The 13,082-nt window shown below is 33.9% G+C and overlaps 1 protein-coding gene across 1 annotated transcript in view; it reads left to right on the plus strand.

Annotated features, from left to right (window-relative positions):
* Positions 1-11,096, plus strand: part of Orc4 (origin recognition complex subunit 4) — a 365,469-nt gene extending 354,373 nt beyond the window's left edge. Inside the window, exon 10 of the mRNA XM_089088865.1 lies at positions 10,978-11,096. The gene's annotated coding sequence lies outside the window, so the exon portion shown is untranslated. The remainder of the gene's footprint in view (positions 1-10,977) is intronic.
* Positions 11,097-13,082: the final 1,986 nt, after the last annotated feature.

Genomic DNA, 13,082 nt, shown 5'->3' on the forward strand with positions numbered 1-13,082 from the left:
TGTCTGTCTAGGAAGTGACTTCAATCGATAATCAATGTTACTAAAGAATTTGTTCAATTTTTTTTCATAATTTCCTGAATAAAATTTCTGTATTGTGTATCCAAGAGGTGAATTCAAGAAAGAGTTTGTTACCTACTTACTTAATAACTTACTTACAATTTTTTCATAATGACATAATGACATATACAACAATGGATGTTGATAAATAATTTATTCATTCTGATACCAAGATTTTGTCAATGTTACCCCTTGTTTCTGACAAAAGATGTATGCAAATTCATTTTCTTACATCTCCGATGTTTTAACAGACATTCTAAACGTTTGCTATGCTAGCTTACTCTAAAAATAATGAACACATAATAATGTCATATTTTTAATGAAATAATGCTCTGTAGAATATCAATACAAAAATATATTATGATACATTATTAATATCAATGATTAACTTTGGACATTTTGAATCTGTTCCATAAAATAGCTCACCATGTTCTCTCTTGATATTGTAGCTATTGTCTTCTCTTAGTTCGTAATCAGTAGAATAATCATTATTCCATTTCGAGTCATACACAATTTTTTTCTCATCAACAGGCTCAATATGCTTTTCGTCTTTGGTATTATTTGGCTCATTGAGTGTTTGATCAATGGCAGTAACGTTTGCTGGTGCTTTGTTTTTCATCGATTCATCTTTATATTCCATAGTGATGTTTTCTGACAATGCCCTTTTTATTTTTCTGGCAATTTCACTGTCTATTATCACATTATTTTTACACAGGTAACAGTTTCGGCACGTAGACAAGATATGGTTTACGATATTAGTAGAAGAGTAGGCCTTTTTTTTATTGACCTTCCGTTGAATGCTAATACCCGAAAGCTGATGATTAGATGTATCAGTAGGTAATGTGTTACCTGCAACAGTAGCAAGGAGTTGTCCTCTATCATCAACGATTATTTTTATGTTGGCTTTCTCTTTTAGTGCAATCATCTCTGGAGATCTCAATCTCGCATAACCACCAACATAAGAGTTGAATTTTTTCGCTATTCCAAAGAAATTTAATTCCTTACTGTCATGACAATGCATGCATACAATTCCAATAGTGCTACCACTTGTACTTGTTTCATAGTTTAAATACTTCTCCTTGTCAGCATTCAATGCTACAATAACCTTGTTATGTGAACACACTTTATTAAAATGCTCCATCTTCACTCTTTTTTTAAGATATGACTTATGTCTTTATCGTTCCACTGCGTAAAAAATACTGATTTAATACATGCAATAGACTAGGTAGTGTCGATAACCGGACATAGAATACCAGTGGGAAAGCCACATCGTGTCTCTGACAAATCATAGAGTACAATTGTTAGGGCCGTAAGCATTTTTTGTAATTTTAAGCTACGTAAAAAAAAAAAAAATAAAGTTGAATAATTTCGAAGTTTAAAAAAAAAAGTTTGTTTTTATGAAAAAAATATTGAATTAGAACCATCAGTCCTCATCATTATAAGTATCCAAAACTGGACTTAAGTTTCACATTTGAAATAGAGAATCGTATTTTCCATAATTTTCTTACAAAAAACTAGAGTTTACGGTCAAAAACCCTCATTAGCTCAGATTTTAAGGAAATAGTTTTATTTTTCGATCCAAAAATGGACTTAAGTTTCACATTTGAACCATAGAATTGTTTTTTCCAAAATTTTCTTATAAAAAACAAGAGTTTACGGTCAAAATCCCTTATTAGCTCATATTTTACAGAAATAGTTTATTTTTCGATCCAAAATGGACCTAAGTTTCACATTTGAACCTGAGAATTGTATTTTCCATAATTTTCTTACAAAAAAAAAATAGAGTTTACGGTCAAAAACCCTTATTAGCTTAGATTTAACGGAAATAGTTTTATTTTTCGATCCAAAAATAGACTTAAGTTTCACATTTGAACCAGAGAATAGTATTTTCCATAATTTTCATACAAAAAACTAGAGTTTACTGTCAAAAACCCTTATTAGCTCAGATTTTATAGAAATAGTTTATTTTTCGATCCATAACTGGACTTAAGTTCCACCTATGAGCCAACGAATTGTATTTTCCATAATTTTCTTACAAAAAACTAGAGTTTACGGTAAAAAAAACCCTTATTAGCTTAGATTTTACGGAAATAGTTTTATTTTTCGATCCAAAATGGATCTTAAGTTTCACATTTGAACCAGAGAATTGTATTTTCCATAATTTTCTTACAAAAAACTAGAGTTTACGATCAAAAACCCTTATTAGCTCAGATTTTACGGAAATATTTTTATTTTTCGATCCAAAATGGACTTAAGTTTCACATTTGAACCAGAGAATTGTATTTTCTATAATTTTCTTACAAAAAAAACTAGAGTTTACGGTCAAAAACACTTATTAGCTCAGATTTTAGGGAAATAGTTTATTTTTCGATTCATAACTGGACTTAAGTTTCACATTTAAACCAGAAAATTGTATTTTCCATAATTTTCTTACAAAAAACTAGAGTTTACGGTCAAAAACCCTTATTAGCTCAAATTTTACGGAAATAGTTTATTTTTATAGGTTTCAGACGACACATACCTACGAAAGACTAAGAAACCTAGCTCAGAAAAGCTTTAAATAGCAAATTAACCATACCCCAAATAATAAGTTTCAGACAACACATACCTACTAAATACTAAGAAATCTGACTAAGAAAAGTCGGAAATAGCAAATTACACACCCCAAATCATAAGTTTCAGACAACACACAGCTACGAAATACTAAGAAACCTTAGCTCAGAAAAGCCCGAAATAGTAATTTACATACCCCAAATCATAAGTTTCAGACAACACGCACCTACGAAATACTAGGAGACCTAGCTCATAAAAGCCGGAAATAGTAAATTACACATTTCAAATCATAAGTTTCAGAAAACACACACCTACGAAATACTAAGAAATCTGGCTAAGAAAAGTCGGAAATAGCAAATTACACATGCCAAATCATAAGTTTCAGACAACACACACTTAGAAAATACTAAAAAACCTTAGCTCAGAAAAGCCCGAAATAGTAATTTACATACCCCAAATCATAAGTTTCAGATAACACGCACCTACGAAATACTAGGAGACCTAGCTCATAAAAGCCTGAAATAGCAAATTACACATCTCAAATCATAAGTTTCAGCCAACACACACCTACGAAATACTAAGAAATCTGGCTAAGAAAAGTCAAAAATAGCAAACTACACACCCCAAATTATAAGTTTCAGACAACACACACCTATAAAAGGCTAAGAAATATAACGCGGCAAAGTCAAAATAGCAAACTACACATGCCAAATCCTAGGTTTCAGACAATACAAACCAGCGAAAGACTAAGAAATCTAGCTCAGAAAAGCCCGAAATAGTAATTTAAATACCCCAAATCATAAGTTTCAGACAACATACACCTACGAAATACTAGGAGACCTAGCTCATAAAAGCCAGAAATAGCAAACTACTCTCCCCAAATTTTAGGTTTCAGACAACACACGCCTATGAGAGACTATTCAGACAACACATACCTACTAAAGACTAAGAAACCTAGCTAATAAAGGCCGGAAATAGCAAATTAACCATCCCAAATCATAAGTTTCAGACACCACACAGCTAGGAAATACTAAGAAACCTTAGCTCAGAAAAGACCGAAATAGTAATTTACATACCCCAAATCATAAGTTTCAGATAACACGCACCTACGAAATACTAGGAGACCTAGCTCATAAAAGCCGGAAATAGAAAATTACACTTCTCAAACCCTAAGTTTCAGACAACGCACACATCCGAAATACTAAGAAACCTAGTTCAGCAAAGTCGAAAATAGTATATTAAACACCTCCAATCATAAGTTTCATATAAAAAAAACCTATGAAATACTAAGAAACCCTAGTTAAGAAAGTGCGAAATAGTAATTTACATACCCCAAATTATAAGTTTCAGACAACACACTCATACGAAATACTAGGATACCTAGATCATAAAAGCCAGAAATAGCAAACTACCCTCCCCAAATTGTAGGTTTCAGACAACACACACCTATGAGAGACTAAGAAACCTAGATCTGAAAAGCCAAAAATAGCAAACTACCCACCCCAAATAGTAGGTTTCAGACAACACACACCTATGAGAGACTAAGAAACCTAGCTCTAAAAGCCCAAATAGCATCCCAAATCATATGTTTCAGACAACACACACCTACAAAAGGCTATGAAACCTAGCTCAGAAAAAAAGGATATTGCAAACTAAATATCCCAAATCGTAGGTTTCAGACAACACACACCTACGAAATACTAAGAAATCTGGCTAAGAAAAGTCCGAAATAGCAAATTACACACCCCAAATCATAAGTTTCAGACAACACACACCTACGAAATACTAAGAAACCTTAGTTCAGAAAAGCCCGAAATAGTAATTTACATACCCCAAATCATAAGATTCAGACAACACACACCTACGAAATACTAGGAAACCTAGCTCATAAAAGCCGGAAATAGCAAACTACACATCCGAAATCATCAGTTTCAGATTACACACACCAACGAAAGAATAAGAAACCTAGCTCAGAAAAGCCCAAAATAGTAATTTACATACCCCAAATCATAAGTATCACACAACACACACCTACGAGAGACTAAGAAAACTAGCTCTGAAAAGCCAGAAATAGCGAACTACCCACCCCAAATTGTAGGTTTCAGACAACACACACCTATGAGAGACTAAGAAACCTAGCTCTGAAAAGAGCCAAATAGTACAGCACTATAAGTACTCTAAGACACCCCGCTCCCATCACCCCACTACTTGTGTATTATACAGAACACATCGAAGAAGTAAAAATATCCGTTATTAAAATTCTTTTCTTGCCATCTACATCTCTCTTAGTATCAACTTTTTAGTATAGTATAACGTTAAACTCTATTTTAAATTGACAACACTGTTCAAACACCACTTGTGTATTATACAGTACACATCGAAGAAGTAAAGCTAGGTAAAGTCATAAGACCACCCCCTTTTTTTCTCCACCTTCATACGATCCAATTCGCGAATGTTATTTAGCTCTATTTTTTCCCTATTATTCAATTAATATCATTCGTATAGTCCAATTCGCAAATGTTATCTACCGACACATTCATATCAAACTATTCTTGGCTAAAGGCAATTGTCCCAAAAAAAAAAATCAGAAACCACTCTTGATAGCACAAACTTCAAAGAAATGGAACAGTGGATAACGTATGGGTGATAGACAGCTTTACCTATAAAATCATTCCTAAATACGCAATTTGACAATCTCTAGTTTTCGATTAAAAAAAAAACAAAAAAAAACAACCTTGACTATACTCTCTAAACTTGTTTGGCCACTTTATAGGTTTGCACGCTTTTTTGCAATATGCACGTGAAGCTACGCTGCATATTCTTGTACATGCTAGAGATAAGACAAATTACGCAAACACTCGTCAAATATGCACTCGTCAAATATATAGATAGATTACTACTATCGTGGATGCGGGTTTATTTTCTTTTGTTCCTTTTCCCAGGGATGATCGTATCAAACCGAAGGTCGAAGAAAATCGGGATAGAGCTCAATGACACACATTAGAAGTTCGAGGGCTCTTTTTAAGTAACCATAAGGATTAAGCCACGAGAAAGTGTCGCTTTCTCGCATTTTTTGGCAGCAAGCTACTATTTTACCATAAATACGACTAGTTGCTATCGATTGAAAATTCTGAGGGAGTTAATCGATTCAAACTTATCAAAAACCCATATTTTATGTGTCCCCGTTGCAGAGGAAGTAATATTGCATGTTGGTGCATTCGTTCCTGAAATTTACGTAGTCCATATAAGATAAATGGTTAATACGGATATTTATCTTAATGTTTGATTTAACTAAGTTGATTCATTTTATTTTTAATGAAATTATGTTGTGTTATGTATAACTGAACATTAGCTATTACGAAGGAGGGGCGGTAGGTCTATGTGTAAGAAGGGATGGGGGCGATGTCTAAGAGAGCAGATTTCAATGTACAAACTGATAACTTTTCACGAGCCTTCAGATAAATTTGGAAAGGGTGGGGGGAAGATTTGGAATTAATCTCTCATCTACTTTCATTTAGACTAAGACTGAATAATTGTGCTGCGGAGTGATTTCTCGCTTCTTGTTGAAATTAAATAAAAAAAAAAAGTTTTTTTAACTGAAAGTAAGGAACGACGTTAAAACTTAAGACGAACAGAAATTATTCCTTATGTGGCTGTCCCCTCCTCAACGCCTCGCTCTTTAAGCTAAATTTTTTTATTTTTAAAAAAATATAGTTTTGAGAAAGTCAAACTTTAGCGTAAATAGCGAGGCGTTGAGGAGGGGACAGCCCCTTTCATATACGGAATAATTTCTGTTCGTTTTAAGTTTTAACGTCGTCCCTTACTTTCAGTTAAAAAACTTTTTTTTTATTTAATTTTTGAACGTTTTTGAATAAATGCAGGGTTTGATCTTGGCTCACCGTACATGAATAATTAAAACAAAATTTGCATATTAATTTACTTTTATTTGGTTAAATGGCTTTCTCAAAACTTGTTTAATTTTGTTTACGAAAGTTTTTATTAGTAATAAATATACGTAACTTATGAATTACCTTGCGTAACGAACTTCTATATTCATATATTTTATTACGTATGTTAGGGGGTTCGCCCCCTAGTCAATACCTCGCCTTTTAAGCTAAAGTTCGAATTTTGTTCCAATTCTTTAAAAATGACCGCTTAATCACAAAGGCCGTTAATTAGAATAAATAGCTCTTATGAAAGTACTAAAAAAGCTTTGGCTTAAAGAGCGAGGTATTGACTAGGGGGTGAACCCAATCATATGTGTAATATTTTCTATTCGTTTAAAGTTTTGATGTTGCTGCTGTTGCAGTTGAAAAAATTGTTTTTTTATATTTAATTTCTGATTTTATTTTTTTTTAATAATGCTGGGAAGTCCGGCGTCCCCTTCATAGCAATGTCCCTTCCCCCATGAAAACTTCCTTCATGGAAAGATCCTCCCACATAAACCCTGACCAACCCACCCCTCCCCCACTACCAGGAAAAATATCCCCTGAAAACGTCTGTATAATTCCCAATAACCAATACTATATGTTAACATTTGGGTAAAGTTCATAACTTTCAGCCCTCCCCCCGGGAATTTCGGGGGATTAAGTCATCCTAAAAGACATACTTGTAATATTTTCCAACATGCTGAACAAAATGGCTGTCTCAAAATTTTGATCTGGTGATTTTGGGAAAAAATGAGCGTGGGAGGGGGCCTAGTTGCCCTCTATTTTTTTGGTCACTTTAAAAGGGCACTAGAAAATTGAATTTCCGTTTGAATGAGCCCTCTCACGATGTTCTAGGACCACTGGGTCGATACGATCACCCCTGGAAAAAAAAAAAAAATAAACACGTACTCGTGATCTTTCTTCTGGCAAAAAATGTAAAATTCCACATTTTTGTCGATAGGAGCTTGAAACCTCTACAGTAGGGTTCTCTGATACCCAGAATATGATGGTGTGATTTTCATAAAGGTTCTATAACTTTTAGGGGGTCTTTCCCCCTTTTTTCGAAAATCAGCCAAATTTTCTCAGGCGCGTAACTTTTGATGGGTAGGACTAAACTTGATGAAACTTATATATTTGAAATCAACATTAAAATCTTATTCTTTTGATGTATTATTTTGCCTCCAGGTGCAGGACCCTTATCAACGAGGAAAGAAGTTAAAGTTAAATTAAATACGATTAGCCGTGGCTAATTGCAGAAAAAGCCAAGACAGATACTCTGAGTGAGAGGCAGACCTGGCATAAGCCTTTTTCAGAATTGTCTAAAAATGGCGTAATTTCTCTTGTTTATAAATAGTCTATCATCCATCCATCCATCCTTGGGCAAAACTAAGGTAGATAGTCATGGAATAAGGGCAATTCAATGGGGTTGTAATGGAGATGTTCGAGATTTTTTGGTTGACTCGTGACTTGTATGCAAAACGGGGGACTGAATTTGTTTGGACTCACAGATGAACAAGCGACCAAAGGATCTCCCGCTTAGAGTCTTAGTCGGACTACCGTGTTTAATGATTGGCAGATGACGGACAAGTCCCCTGGACTTGCTAGTGAACGGGGAGACTTATAGTTTTCCAAGTGTTTGGGTAAAAGGCACGGTTAAACGGCGGGAGTAACCTTGATTCTCTTATTGGACAATTACTTGTCTGTTAGGTTTTGGAGAGGCACGGCCGCCTAGAGTCTCAGGCAGGTTGACCCAGAGTGTTAGGCAGGTTGCTTTAGGGGTTCGGATTCACTCATCATCTTGTATAATTTCGTATGCATTATAGGTACTAAAAACGATACGACCATCCCTTGGAAGAATTGATGTAATTTGCTCGTTAAATGCATATGAATGTGACTTTATTCATTCACATGAAAAATGTTTTTATTTTTTTTTTTTTTTTAAATAAGGCTCTAAGCGAATCTTCCTAAACTCGTGACCTATCTAGATCTTTTTAAGGCAAAAATCTTAGTGTGCCAATTTAAAAAAAAAAAAAAAAATATGGAGCCGTTTTCAAGAAAAAATTTATAAATAAATAAAAAGACAATTATTGCTTGCTTAAAGAGAGTAGATTTCGTAAATTGTCTGCTGACTGAAACTAGAAATCGGATGGAACTGTCAATGTTAGTAAGGTTAGCAGTTGGTTCTGGCCTTTACAAGGATGAGGGAATAGCAATCACGTCATTCTTATTCTTCAGCATTATGACCTGGGTTAATGAAATGTGTATGCAGTGAATTTGTGGGCTAGAGAGTTCACACATTAGATTGTTTTGACAACTTTTTTTTAGGACAATTTTAACTTTGGCAATGTTTATTTTCATTTGAATGAAAAACATTTTTTATATAAGTTACGTCACATTCAAATAATTCTTTTTATAATTTTTTTAACTCAGAGGTGTTCTAAGGACAAAAGATTTTACAAGTTTTGGGGTGTTGACAACTACAGCGTTTAATCGATGGCAAAGAAATAAGCCGAAAATAGTGTCTCCGCTTCATGTTTGTCGGGGAAACCAACGAGACAACGCTTCGAGTTGCCCAAGCAGTTACTCTAGTTAAAGCCGTACTTTAACAGACGAAGGCAGTCGTCAAGTATAACTATACAGTTTTTCAGATAGTAAATTTTTCCTTCGTTTGAATTCCACTTTAAAGAATATTTACCTCCCCCCCCCCCCCACAAAAAAAATATTGACGCTAACCTAAGTACCTTATTTTCCTAGATTGTATTTTTTCGTTATTTGTCATGGTTCCTTAGTCAGCGATTTCAGCTGATTTGTTTCCCGATAAAAATGCTAAGCTCCATAGTGATTTTGTTATTTTGCTTGAAGGTGGTTGTTGGAAAGTACAAATGGTAATACAAAAACAATTTCTATTACGTCTCAGCCAGTCTTTGCTTGAATGCCCGTCTTGTTTCAGAATCCTTTCGCCAAGCTACACCAAAACAGCGTTTTATAAAGTTTTCTTGATTATTCTTCAACCTAAGAGACTTTGTCACTAGGCAATATCTAATATCATGAATTCATTTTATTGAATTAGCGTTCCCAACAGTCATGGCTAATTTTTAATCTACTACAATAAGCCTATCAGTTTACCTTAGTGTACTCACTGTAAAGAAAGAAAGAATATTGAAGTTTAGTACCGTACTTTTTTTACATGTTCAATAATAACGTAGATACAGCTTTTCTGTATATCTGTCTATCTCGCGGTAAGTCTTCCAAGTGCATAAATATGTCCGGTACTGTTGTATAGGCTGGAAAACACGCGAGAAGTGAAGTTTGGTTAATGCTAATGAAATAAAACAAAATAGGATAAAAATATAATAGTTTAGAAACAAATTTCGGCTATATATTTGCACATCAGGGGGTGGGGGTAAAGCATAGCTTATATTAAATAGGCAACCTAACCTAGGTACCTTTTTTCCCCTTCAACCCCCAAAAACTAAAGTTTAAATATTGTAAACGCAGTGAGAAACCACTGTTTGCAATGCTCGGCATAGGAATTCTCCGTTGAAAGAACCTGTTTGACTAGTTTCTTTTATCATGTTCGCTACACAATATTGTCGGGTGTTTTCCAGCTACTAGAACAGTACCATATGTCATTCAGGGTTTTGTTTTACTGTTGAATGGGACGAAAACGTTACAAAACGATTATTTTCTAAGCAATCAATCAGTTCGTGGTAACGAACTGTAGCGAAAAGGTCCGTGTTAAAATAATACTGTTGTCTTTAGAGGTTTTAAAGGGCGATAGCTACACTTTCATTTGTGATAATATTTGTTTGTGTTAACTTTAAAATGATTATTTGTTTTAATTTATATCTGTTTAAACTTTCGTATAGGGTTTTTGGCAATGGCAATTCCAATTGTGTAGTTTTGGTTTTGATCCGAAGCCATTTTTAAGAGGGTTTAAGGCTAAATTTAGAAATTACCTTGAATGTGTTTTCAAAATAACATATTAGTCTTAAGCTAATTTAGATAATGGTTACCATTCTTGAATCAACTAGAAATGACAATTTTTTCTCGCTTTTTAGTTTTGTTTAAAGTGCTTTTACTTTTTGGTTATTATGGGCCATGGTTCATCTTTTACTAGGTTGCAGGTACCGCTGCAGCCTTGATTAAGTAACATACTAGAACAGACATGTACGCAAGAGCCGTGAAAAAAAGTACTAGATTCAGCTAGACTGGTTACTTGTTTTATTTTTCACCTTTTTGTCCTACTATACCTTCCTTGGTAACTCTTTAAATGTGTGAGTAATAAGCCCGCCAAGAAGCGTCTTAAAAAAAAATCTCAGATATGATGGTTTAGTAAGGTCCTGAAATAGTTAACTACGAACTTAACGTCAGCATGGTATTCCGATATAGACAAAGTCAAGAGAAGAAGAATAATATTTCATTCTTTCTATTTCAGATACAATCTATTGTTCTATTGAAAAGGACGAAGGTATCTTTTTCGGAGAGATAGCCCCGCACGACGAATATTGATATTTTGTATTATCTTTAACAATAAAACTAAACTGAAATTATTAATGGTTGAGAACCTTTGATGATGTGTTTCAGGTAACTATTCGCGCATATTTTACAAAACGAAATTTTGAATCGCAATTTTACTTATTTCATTCAGAGCCTTGGGTTTCCTGAGTAAAGTAAAGAGTGTCGCCTCTAATCGTTTGTCTCACTTGCTATAATAGAAATAACACTATAAAAAAACAAAAACAATCTGTGTTCAGAGCTTGCAGTTTGTTTATCCGTTCCCAAATCTGTTTTGTATTGTTGCCCTTTGTTGTGTTGCTTGTTTCAGGCCTTAAGGGTTACCAAGAGTGCGTGTGATTCTTATCTCCTTCGTTAGGACAATGCATGACATTAAGATGTCTGACAACTGCATTTTCTAATCGTGTTTAATTGCATTTGCTTTTGTTTACAGAAAAGCGATTATGTCAAACCAATCAAAATATCTTAGTTCTCAAAGTCAGATTAAAAATATGTCGATTCCGATAGGCTCTTTTGTTGTGGTGCTTCCTTTTTTTTCTTCTTTTTTTTTAAATCAGAGAATTCAAAATTTTCTTCAGATGTTCCATGTTTTCTGTAGAATGCTATTACAATTTGTAGTTTTTCCTGGTTGTTTCTTTTGTTTGTTTTTTTCAGAAATATAAGTATTCAGGGACTCCAAATTGGTAGAAAAAAGACCTGCTATAAAAAATAAAATATGCTTAGAACGAAACGATTCCAAAGTAGAACCAATTCTCCGGTCAAATACAAACATGTGTCGTACCGTGGAAAAGCTTGCTAAAAATACCTTTTCTGTAAATTTAACCTTTTCTTAAGTAACTTAAGATTTTGCTAGTCTAAGAACAAGCACATCCACATGATTTGTTTTGGGAATGGGGATATGATATCTCTAAAACAGAAAAGAACCTAAGGGAAAACGTGGGAGACTTTATTTTGTTAGGCTAGAGGCTTCCTTGCACATATGCATTTCAAGACTAATTTTAAAAGTACGTACTCTCTAAATAAATTAAAATATTCTGTTCCAGACCCTTTAGATGATGTGAATTTACTGAATTTGAAGGTTTTAATATTAATTTAAATCGTTTGACTTGTTTTTTTGGTCCATTGAGCATTATTGATTATTATAAAGACTGTCTTTTGGATTAATTTTGTATTCTATATTCATTTTCTTGTTTAGAGGCTGATTTGTTTTTTCTGTATGTGCATCTTTTTTTTCCCTCTTTTTCTTTTTTTTATTCAGCTTCTTTTTATACATTTCTTGGTAGGCAGAAATAAGTTTGTAATCGTCTTGTAATTTTTAGTACTTTGTACTTTTTTTTAAATTAATTTTTGTTTTCGAATTTCATATTACCCATGGCAGAATGAACAGTGAAAAGAAAACGGGTTAAAGAAAGGTGAAAAGTGATAATAAATGTTTAATTCAATGATGAGTGGAAAATGAGTTGTCGCTTATCGCATGTCCGTCAGAAGAACCGTTGTGTATTGTGTGGGAAATCACACTTTCATAGAATAGAAAGCATGATTTGAAGAAATATTACTCGTCGCAGATTCGGAAAAGTAAACTCTTGCTCGTTTTTTACCTAAAGAAACAATAGATCACTAAGAACAGGAAGAAATCAGACAAATATAACAATTTAAACTGTGAAATTTTGGCGATGATAGAAGCCTCCTGTGACATTGCATTGGTCAAAAAGAAGAAACCTTTCTTTTATGGAGAAGAAATTGCTAAGCCATACCTCGACATGTTTGCTTGACATATTGATAGAAGCATCGAAAAGGAAAGCAGATCAAATTTCTATGTAAAACAGACTTTGACGAGGCGTACCAACGAACTCTAATAACGTGTCTTGGCAGTTGAAACTTGAAAAACCTCGTCCATTCTTGTACTTTCTTCTCATTGAATTCTCATGAAGAATTGATGATAACTTCAGTCCCTTTGAAGGACTGGTCCCTATGTCGTGTCACTTCATAGAGAAGAATTTAGAACAAACGTATTTTATAAACTGA

This window comes from Artemia sp. Qi Xiang Cuo, chromosome 5 (assembly GCF_049724085.1).
Source record: "Artemia sp. Qi Xiang Cuo chromosome 5, ASM4972408v1, whole genome shotgun sequence".
In the NCBI taxonomy this organism is placed as follows: domain Eukaryota; kingdom Metazoa; phylum Arthropoda; class Branchiopoda; order Anostraca; family Artemiidae; genus Artemia; species Artemia sp. Qi Xiang Cuo.